This window comes from Rhinopithecus roxellana, chromosome 7 (genome assembly GCF_007565055.1).
Source record: "Rhinopithecus roxellana isolate Shanxi Qingling chromosome 7, ASM756505v1, whole genome shotgun sequence".
Lineage (NCBI taxonomy): Eukaryota > Metazoa > Chordata > Mammalia > Primates > Cercopithecidae > Rhinopithecus > Rhinopithecus roxellana.
The window spans coordinates 46,033,117-46,042,506 of NC_044555.1; the positions used below are offsets into that span (position 1 = coordinate 46,033,117).

General features: G+C 41.4%; 1 pseudogene; it reads left to right on the forward strand.

Annotated features, from left to right (window-relative positions):
- The first annotated feature begins 6,557 nt into the window (after positions 1-6,557).
- Positions 6,558-7,422, forward strand: LOC104669603 (annotated as a pseudogene).
- Positions 7,423-9,390: the final 1,968 nt, after the last annotated feature.

Here is a 9,390-nt window from a genome sequence, read left to right on the forward strand (position 1 = left end):
TTTATTGATTTGCAAATGTTGAACCAGCCTTGCATCCCAGGGATGAAGCCCACTTGATCATGGTGGATAAGCTTTTTGATGTGCTGCTGAATCCGGTTTGCCAGTATTTTATTGAGAATTTTTGCATCGATGTTCATCAGGGATATTGGTCTAAAATTCTCTTTTTTTGTTGTGTCTCTGCCAGGCTTTGGTATCAGGATGATGCTGGCCTCATAAAATGAGTTAGGGAGGATTCCCTCTTTTTCTATTGATTGGAATAGTTTCAGAAGGAATGGTACCAGCTCCTCCTTGTACCTCTGGTAGAATTCAGCTGTGAATCCATCTGGTCCTGGACTTTTTTTGGTGGGTAGGCTATTAATTGTTGCCTCAATTTCATAGCCTGCTATTGGTCTATTCAGGGATTCCACTTCTTCCTGGTTTAGTCTTGGGAGAGTGTAAGTGTCCAGGAAATTATCCATTCCTTCTAGATTTTCTAGTTGATTTGCGTAAAGGCGTTTATAGTATTCTCTGATGGTTGTTTGTATTTCTGTGGGGTCGGTGGTGATATCCCCTTTATCATTTTTTATTGCCTCTATTTGATTCCTCTCTCTTTTGTTCTTTATTAGTCTTGCTAGCGGTCTGTCAATTTTGTTGATCTTTTCAAAAAACCAACTCCTGGATTCATTGATTTTTTGAAGGGTTTTTTGTGTCTCTATCTCCTTCAGTTCTGCTCTGATCTTAGTTATTTCTTGCCTTCTGCTAGCTTTTTAATGTGTTTGCTCTTGCCTCTCTAGTTCTTTTAATTGTGATGTTAGAGTGTCAATTTTAGATCTTTCCTGCTTTCTCTTGTGGGCATTTAGTGCTATAAATTTCCCTCTACACACTGCTTTAAATGTGTCCCAGAGATTCTGGTATGTTGTATCTTTGTTCTCATTGGTTTCAAAGAACATCTTTATTTCTGCTTGCATTTCGTTATGTACCCAGTATTCATTCAGGAGCAGGGTGTTCAGTTTCCATGTAGTTGAGCGGTTTTGATTGAGTTTCTTAGTCCTGAGTTCTAGTTTGATTGCACTGTGGTCTGAGAGACAGTTTGTTATAATTTCTGTTCTTTTCCATTTGCTGAGGAGTGCTTTACTTCCAATTATGTGGTCAATTTTGGAATAAGTGCGATGTGGTGCTGAGAAGAATGTATATTCTGTTGATTTGGGGTGGAGAGTTCTGTAGATGTCTATTAGGTCCGCTTGGTGCAGAGATGAGTTCAATTCTTGGATATCCTTGTTAACTTTCTGTCTCGTTGATCTGTCTAATGTTGACCGTGGAGTGTTGAAGTCTCCCATTATTATTGTATGGGTGTCTAAGTCTCTTTGTAAGTCTCTAAGGACTTGCTTTATGAATCTGGGTGCTCCTGTATTGGGTGCATATTTATTTAGGAGGGTTAGCTCTTCTTGTTGAATTGATTCCTTTACCATTATGTAATGGCCTTCTTTGTCTCTTTTGATCTTTGATGGTTTAAAGTCTGTTTTATCAGAGACTAGGATTGCAACCCCTGCTTTTTTTTGTTCTCCATTTGCTTGGTAGATCTTCCTCCATCCCTTTATTTTGAGCCTATGTATGTCTCTGCATGTGAGATGGGTCTCCTGAATACAGCAGACTGATGGGTCTTGACTCTTTATTCAGTTTGCCAGTCTGTGTCTTTTAATTGGAGCATTTAGTCCATTGATATTTAAGGTTAATATTGTTGTGTGTGAACTTGATCCTGTCTTTATGATATTAACTGGTTATTTTGCTCGTTAGTTGATGCAATTTCTTCCTAGTCTCGATGGTCCTTACATTTTGGCATGTTTTTGCGATGGCTGGTACCGGTTGTTCCTTTCCATGTTTAGGGCTTCCTTCAGGGTCTCTTGTAAGGCAGGCCTGGTGGTGACAAAATCTCTAAGCATTTGCTTATCTGTAAAGGATTTTATTTCTCCTTCACTTATGAAACTTAGTTTGGCTGGATATGAAATTCTGGGTTGAAAATTCTTTTCTTTAAGAACGTTGAATATTGGCCCCCACTCTCTTCTGGCTTGTAGAGTTTCTGCCGAGAGATCTGCTGTTAGTCTGATGGGCTTCCCTTTGTGGGTAACCCGACCTTTCTCTCTGGCTGCCCTTAAGATTTTTTCCTTCATTTCAACTTTGGTGAATCTGGCAATTATGTGTCTTGGAGTTGCTCTTCTCGAGGAGTATCTTTGTGGCGTTCTCTGTATTTCCTGAATTTGAATGTTGGCCTGCCCTACTAGGTTGGGGAAGTTCTCCTGGATGATATCCTGAAGAGTGTTTTCTAACTTGGTTCCATTTTCCCCCTCACTTTCAGGCACCCCAATCAGACGTAGATTTGGTCTTTTTACATAATCCCATACTTCTTGCAGGCTTTGTTCATTTCTTTTTCTTCTTTTTTCTTTTGGTTTATCTTCTTGCTTCATTTCATTCATTTGATCCTCAATCGCTGATACTCTTTCTTCCAGTTGATCGAGTTGGTTACTGAAGCTTGTGCATTTGTCACGTATTTCTCGTGTCATGGTTTTCATCTCTGTCATTTCGTTTATGATCTTCTCTGCATTAATGAGTCTAGCTGTCAATTCTTCCACTCTTTTTTCAAGATTTTTAGTTTCTTTGTGCTGGGTATGTAATTCCTCCTTTAGCTCTGAGAAGTTTGATGGACTGAAGCCTTCTTCTCTCATCTCGTCAAAGTCATTCTCTGACCAGCTTTGATCCGTTACTGGCGATGGGCTGCACTCCTTTGCAGGGGGAGATGCGCTCTTATTTTTTGAATTTCCAGCTTTTCTGTCCTGCTTCTTCCCCATCTTCGTGGTTTTATCTGTCTCTGGTCTTTGATGATGGTGACGTACTGATGGGGTTTTGGTATAGGTGTCCTTCTGTTTGATAGTTTTCCTTCTGACAGTCAGAAGGACTGTCTGTTGGTCTGTTGGAGATGGCTATGGCTTGAGGTCCACTCCAGACCCTGTTTGCCTGGGTATCAGCAGCAGAGGTTGCCGAAGATAGAATATTGCTGAACAGCGAGTGTACCTGTCTGATTCTTCCTTTGGAAGTTTCCTCTCAGGGGTGTCCTCCACCCTGTGAGGTGTGGGGTTTCAGACTGCCCCTAGTGGGGGATGTCTCCCAGCTAGGCTACTCAAGGGTCAGGGACCCACCTGAGCAGGCAGTCTGTCCATTCTCAGATCTCATCCTCCGTGTTGGGAGATCCACGGCTCTCCCCAAAGCTGTCAGACAGAGTCGTTCGCGTCTGCACCGGCCCCCGCTGCCTCCCCTGTTGGTCTTCAGCTGTGCGCTGTCCGCAGAGGTGGAGACTACGGAGACAGGCAGGCTTCCTTGAGCTGCTGTGAGCTCCACCCAGTTCGAGCTTCCAAGCGGCTTTGTTTACCTACTTAAGCCTCAGTAATGGCGGGCGCCCCTCCCCCAGCCTCGTTCCTGCCTTGTGGATAGATCGCTGCAGACTGCTGTGTTAGCAGTGAGGGAGGCTCCGTGGGCGTGGGACCCTCCCTGCCACGTGTGGGATATATTCTCCTGGTGTTCCTGTCTGCTTAAAGCGCAGTATTGGGGTGGGAGTTACCCGATTTTCCAGGTGTTGTTTGTCTCAGTTCCCCTGGCTAGGAAAACGGATTCCCTTCCCCCTTGGCTTCCGGGTGAGGTGATGCCTCGCCCTGCTTCAGCTCTCGCTGGTCAGGCTGCAGCAGCTGACCAGCACCGATTGTCTGGCACTCCCTAGTGAGATGACCCCAGTACCTCAGTTGAAAATGCAGAAATCACCGGTCTTCTGTGTCGCTCACGCTGGGAGTTGGAGACTGGAGCTGTTCCTATTCGGCCATCTTCGAATATCATAGGTCTTCTAGTGGCTGACAGGTGTATTGAAGCTGGTCTGGCTGACCTTGTGACTTTTGAGTTGATAATTTTGTAATTTTTTTAGGAGATGTTTAACGTTTGACTTGGGTGTTGTGAATTTAGGATTTTACTCCTACTACTTTAACTGTGGTGGGGGTAGAGAGGATTATTGAGCATGGTCCCTCCCATAAGGGATTTATAGATGGAGAGGTAGAGGGGAGAGAGACTTGACCAATGCTAGATTTTTTGTTCGAAATAATTTTATTTTTCTTTGTTATACTTTTTAGGTAAAGTTTTAAGATTTTGTTGATATTTTGTTAGAGAAGTTATATTTTTGAAAAAATTGGCCACTTTTTGGTTGAGTAGGAGGTTATTTGTGAGCAAAGGCTGTCCGTATAGTATTTTATGTGGACTGAGTCCCATTTTGTGAGTGGAGTTTCGAATTTTTATTTAATAAGGCTATGAGCAAGAGAGTGGGCCATGGGCGATGAGTTTTTTTGTGTTAGTTTTTTAAAAATGTCTTTTAAGTATTTCATTAGTTTTTTTTTTTTTTTTTTTCGTTTTTTTTTTTTTTTTTTTTTTTTTTTTTTTTGACTTTTTTTGAGGATTGTGGCCTCTAGGCACTGTGAGGGTGATACTGTATTTTTAGTGTCTTCGAAATTTGTTGAGTTATTGTAGTGTCAAAAGTTGGTTTATTGTTGTTTTGTATGTTTTTGGGAAGTTTAAATTTAGGAATTATTTTATGAACTAAAACTTTAACCATTTTGGGGGCCTATTTTTGTTTTGTAAGGGAAGGCTTTTATTTAATTTGTAAAGGTATTATAGACCAATAAGTACTGAAATTTTTTTGACTTTAGCATATGGGTAAAATTTAACGGTTAGTCTTCTCTGGGATAATGTCTTCTCTTTTTGTCTTTTTGGGGAGGTCTTATGGTGGACTAAAGGGTTATTTATTTTTTTTTTTGGCACATTTTATAGGCTTTGACTAATTGTCAGATGGTTTTGAGGAGGTGTGGCCCTGTAAATAAGGATGTGGCCATCTTATGGATACTTCTAATATCCATACGAGAAGTTGGTGAAGGGTTTTAAGTATTTTTTATTGGCCGGCTTTGGGTATAAGTACCTTTTTTGTTGTTGTTGTTAGTCACCCCGAGGGGAGAAAATTATGTCCTCGTGAAAGTCTCCATTTTGTTTTAATTGGGGAATACTGGGGCTTAACTTTTTGAAGGGAGTTGTTTTATACCAGGGGTCCTTTTATGGGCATTTTTGGAGGAAAGTTTTGTCTGGCAGTAAGTTTGGCCTTAGTGTCTGGTAGTATTTTTTTTTTTTTTTTTTTTTGCCTTGGCAGTGTAAGACTGTATTTTTTTTTAGGTTTTTGTACTGTGTGTAATATCTTTATGATTTTTTAATGGGTGTTTTTTTAGAGGTTAGGAATTTTTTTATATTGTAGTATGTGTATGTAGGACTAGATAAGTATGCTTGTTATTTGTGTATACATTCATTTATTTATTTATTTTTCGTTTTAAGTCTTGGGTAAGTGTTACTAGTTCTGTTAAATTAATACTGGTCCCTGGGGGAACTTTCTTTTAAGTACTGTTGTATCATTAACTATGGCATAGTCTGTTTTTTGTACTTTATTTTTTACAAAAGAATTTTTACTGGAGTACAGGTTAAGGTTAGGGTTAGCTAAGGGGACTTTTAGGGGATTTTTTGGGCGGCATAAGTCTGAGTTACAATTTGTTGGTAGTTATGTTTAATTGGTTCCTCATCCTCTTGGATAAAAGTGGCAGGGCTGAGGGCTATACACATGTGTATTTGAAATATTGGTCCCTTAAGGAGTAGTGTCTAGTATTTGAGTAGGCAGTTGAGAGTCACAAACTTTTTTTTAGTTTTAATATGTTGTTTACATTATGAGTAGTCTAGATGGTGAGATTTTTTCCTTGTATTATTTTAATAGTCTTAGACATTAAGTTGGCTATTGTTGTAACCACCTGTAAACAGTGAGGCCAGTCTTTGGCTACTATATTAATTTTTTAAATTTATGTATGTTGCTAGTTGTGGGGTTGTCCCGTGAGTTTGAGTGAGAACTTGAAGAGCTATTTCTGTTTTTTTTGGTGACATATAAAGAGAAATTTTGTCTTGTGGGAAGGCTCAGGGCTGGAGTTTGTACTAGAGCCTGTTTTAAAGTTTTGGAGGCTGTTTTTGTTTTTGGTTTTTATTAGATGGGTGTTTGTCTTTTGAATTTTTTTTTTAATTAGGGTATAGAGTGGCCTGGTCATTTTATTGTATTTAAGAATTCATAGTTGGCAAAAGTCAGTGATTTTAAGGAATCCCCGTAACTGTTTTAATGTCAGCTCTAAGAGCTATACCCAGGCACCACAGATTGTACTTGAGAGGCCCCAAGGATGGGAAAAGTCTATTTGGGGAGCAATGGAGGAAATGCTCTGCTTGTCGACCATCTACATGAAAACTACAGACCTGTCTTTGAATTGTCTTGATGTGGGGGACCATACACTATGGTGGGGATTTGGCCCTTTAAAATAGCCGTCGAATGGTGACACCTGTCTAAACCCTGGAGGGCACTATGAACAGGGATCTTTTGGCACCACCCCAAGTATATAAGACTTCTAGAGATCTGAGTTGTCCGCAGAAGCAGCTGGAGTCCAGGGGAGAAACTCCGGAAGGAGAGACTATTTGCCATGGCTGAACAAATCAAACAAATCATTAGATGTCCTGTCTGTCTAAAAGATCTTGAAGAACCCATGCAGTTGAAATGAGGATATGTCTGCTGCCTCCAATGCCTCAATGCACTGCAGAAGGAGCCCAATGGGGAAGGTTTACTGTGCCGCTTCTGCTCTGTGGTCTCTCAGAAGAATGACATCAAGCCCAAGTACAAGCTGAGGGCGCTGGTTTCCATTATCAAGGAACTAGAGCCCAAGCTGAAATCTATTCTAACAACGAACCCAAAGATAAGGAAGTTTCAAGTGGATATGACCTTGGATGTGGACACAGCCAACAACTGTCTCATCATTTCTGAAGACCTGAGGAGCTTCCGAAGTGGGAATTTCAGCCAGAATAAGAAAGAGCAAGCTGAGAGGTTGGACACTGCACTGTGCATCCTGGGCGCCCCTCGCTTTACTTCCGGCCGCCATTACTGGGAGGTGGACGTGGGCACCAGCAAAGTATGGAATGTGGGCATTTGTAAGGAATCTGTGAACCGACAGGGGAAGATTGTGCTTTCTTCAGAACACGGCTTCTTGACTGTGGGTTGCGGAAAAGGAAAGGTCTTTGCCGCCAACAGTATGCCTGACTCCTCTCTGGGTGAGTCCCCAGTTGCACAGAGTGGGGATTTTCCTGGATGTAGGTATGAGGTCCACTTCCTTTTACAATGTTGGTGATGGGTGCCATATCTACACATTCAACAAAATTTCTGTTAGCGAGCCATGGCGTCCATTTTTTGCTCATAAACGTGGAACTCAAGAGGATCAGACCTTCCTGAGTATCTGATCTGTGATCAATCCAGCCAGTGCCAGTGCCCCAATTTATTCCAGGGAAAGTAAATAAACATTTGAACATAATCATCTATAGGAAGTTTCTGTGTACCCATAGCCATAGCTAAGGACTTTTCTGCTAGATACCCATAGGTACAAAGGGATAGAAGGGAAAGATCCATCATTCTGTAAACCATGAAGAGAAAGCAGTTATATTAATTAGGAGAAAATTACATTTTACTTAAAGTTTGTCATGTTGTTTTCTTTGGGGCTTATGTTTATATTTCTGTTCAATAAATATTTTTAAATTTCAAAAAAAAAAAAAAAAAAAAGACTTCTAAATAGGGAATCTTCATCAGGCCTAGTGGGAATAACCTAGCTTGCAAAATGAGGAAAGAAGTCTAGCCCGCGGACACTAGGACCCAGGAGGCAGGGGTCAGAAGATGTGGCGGTCTCAGGCTCAGTAACCCTTTCAAGGGGAGCCCCTGGCGGGGCCGTGGTCTCAACCAGGAAATCTGGGAGACTAGAACATCCGCTGATAACTCCTGGGTGTACTTCCGGACCGCCACGGAAAGTGAAAGAGTTCTGAACTGGTTCGAGACTAACCGACATCCCCAGTCCCTGAGGGTCCGGGGTTGTTAGAGAGCGCTTTTTTGGACAGTCTGACACCAGTGTCTTTAGTCCAGCTGCCACCCTAATCGCCTTTAAGTGATCGAAAAGTTCTGAGTTTAGCCTCCGAATTCTAAGGAAGGACAGGACAGAACAGCAAGCAAAAGAGGGCCAGTCCTACTCATCACGTGACAATCTAGATGCCTTTCCTGGAGATCCTCCTGGCTGGCTTGCCAAAATGTAACACCAAAGGTTCTTGCCTTAGCCACGCCAAAGATTTGGTGTGGCGGCAGCCCTCGGTGAGAGAGAGACACGGATGGGACCCAGAGAAAAAAAGCTGTAGGCTTTATTGAGCAGAGTGATAGTATAAAGCTTCCACAGCGTGGAAAGGGTCCTCAGCGGGTAGCCAGTGTTAGATTTTTTTGATTACCTTTTAAACTTTTTTTTTTTTTTTTTTTTTTTTTTTTTTCTGGTCACAAGCATTTATATAAGGGATATTCAGCCTGGAGTGAGAAAAGACATAAGGCTGGCTGAATTTCAGCCCTTGTGGGCTGAAAATTATACAATGTAGTAAATGGCCAGTTGCTTTTATTTTTTTATTTATTTATTTATTTTTTTTTTTTATTATTATACTTTAAGTTCTAGGGTACATGTGCATAACGTGCAGGTTTGTTACATATGTATACTTATGCCATGTTGGTGTGCTGCACCCATCAACTCGTCAGCACCCATCAATTCATCATTTATATCATGTATAACTCCCCAATGCAATCCCTCCCTCCTCCCCCCTCCCCATGATAGGCCCCAGTGTGTGATGTTCCCCTTCCCGAGTCCAAGTGATCTCATTGTTCAGTTCCCACCTATGAGTGAGAACATGCGGTGTTTGGTTTTCTCTTCTTGTGATAGTTTGCTAAGAATGATGGTTTCCAGCTGCATCCATGTCCCTACAAAGGACGCAAACTCATCCTTTTTTATGGCTGCATAGTATTCCATGGTGTATATGTGCCACATTTTCTTAATCCAGTCTGTCACAGATGGACATTTGGGTTGATTCCAAGTCTTTGCTATTGTGAATAGTGCCGCAATAAACATACGTGTGCATGTGTCTTTGTAGTAGAATAATTTATAATCCTTTGGGTATATACCCAGTAGTGGGATGGCTGGGTCATATGGTACATCTAGTTCTAGATCCTTGAGGAATGGCCATACTGTTTTCCATAATGGTTGAACTAGTTTACAATCCCACCAACAGTGTAAAAGTGTTCCTATTTCTCCACATCCTCTCCAGCACCTGTTGTTTCCTGACTTCTTAATGATTGCCATTCTAACTGGTGTGAGATGGTATCTCATTGTGGTTTTGATTTGCATTTCTCTGATGGCGAGTGATGATGAGCATTTTTTCAAGCAACGGCAGCAAAAGCCAAAATTGACA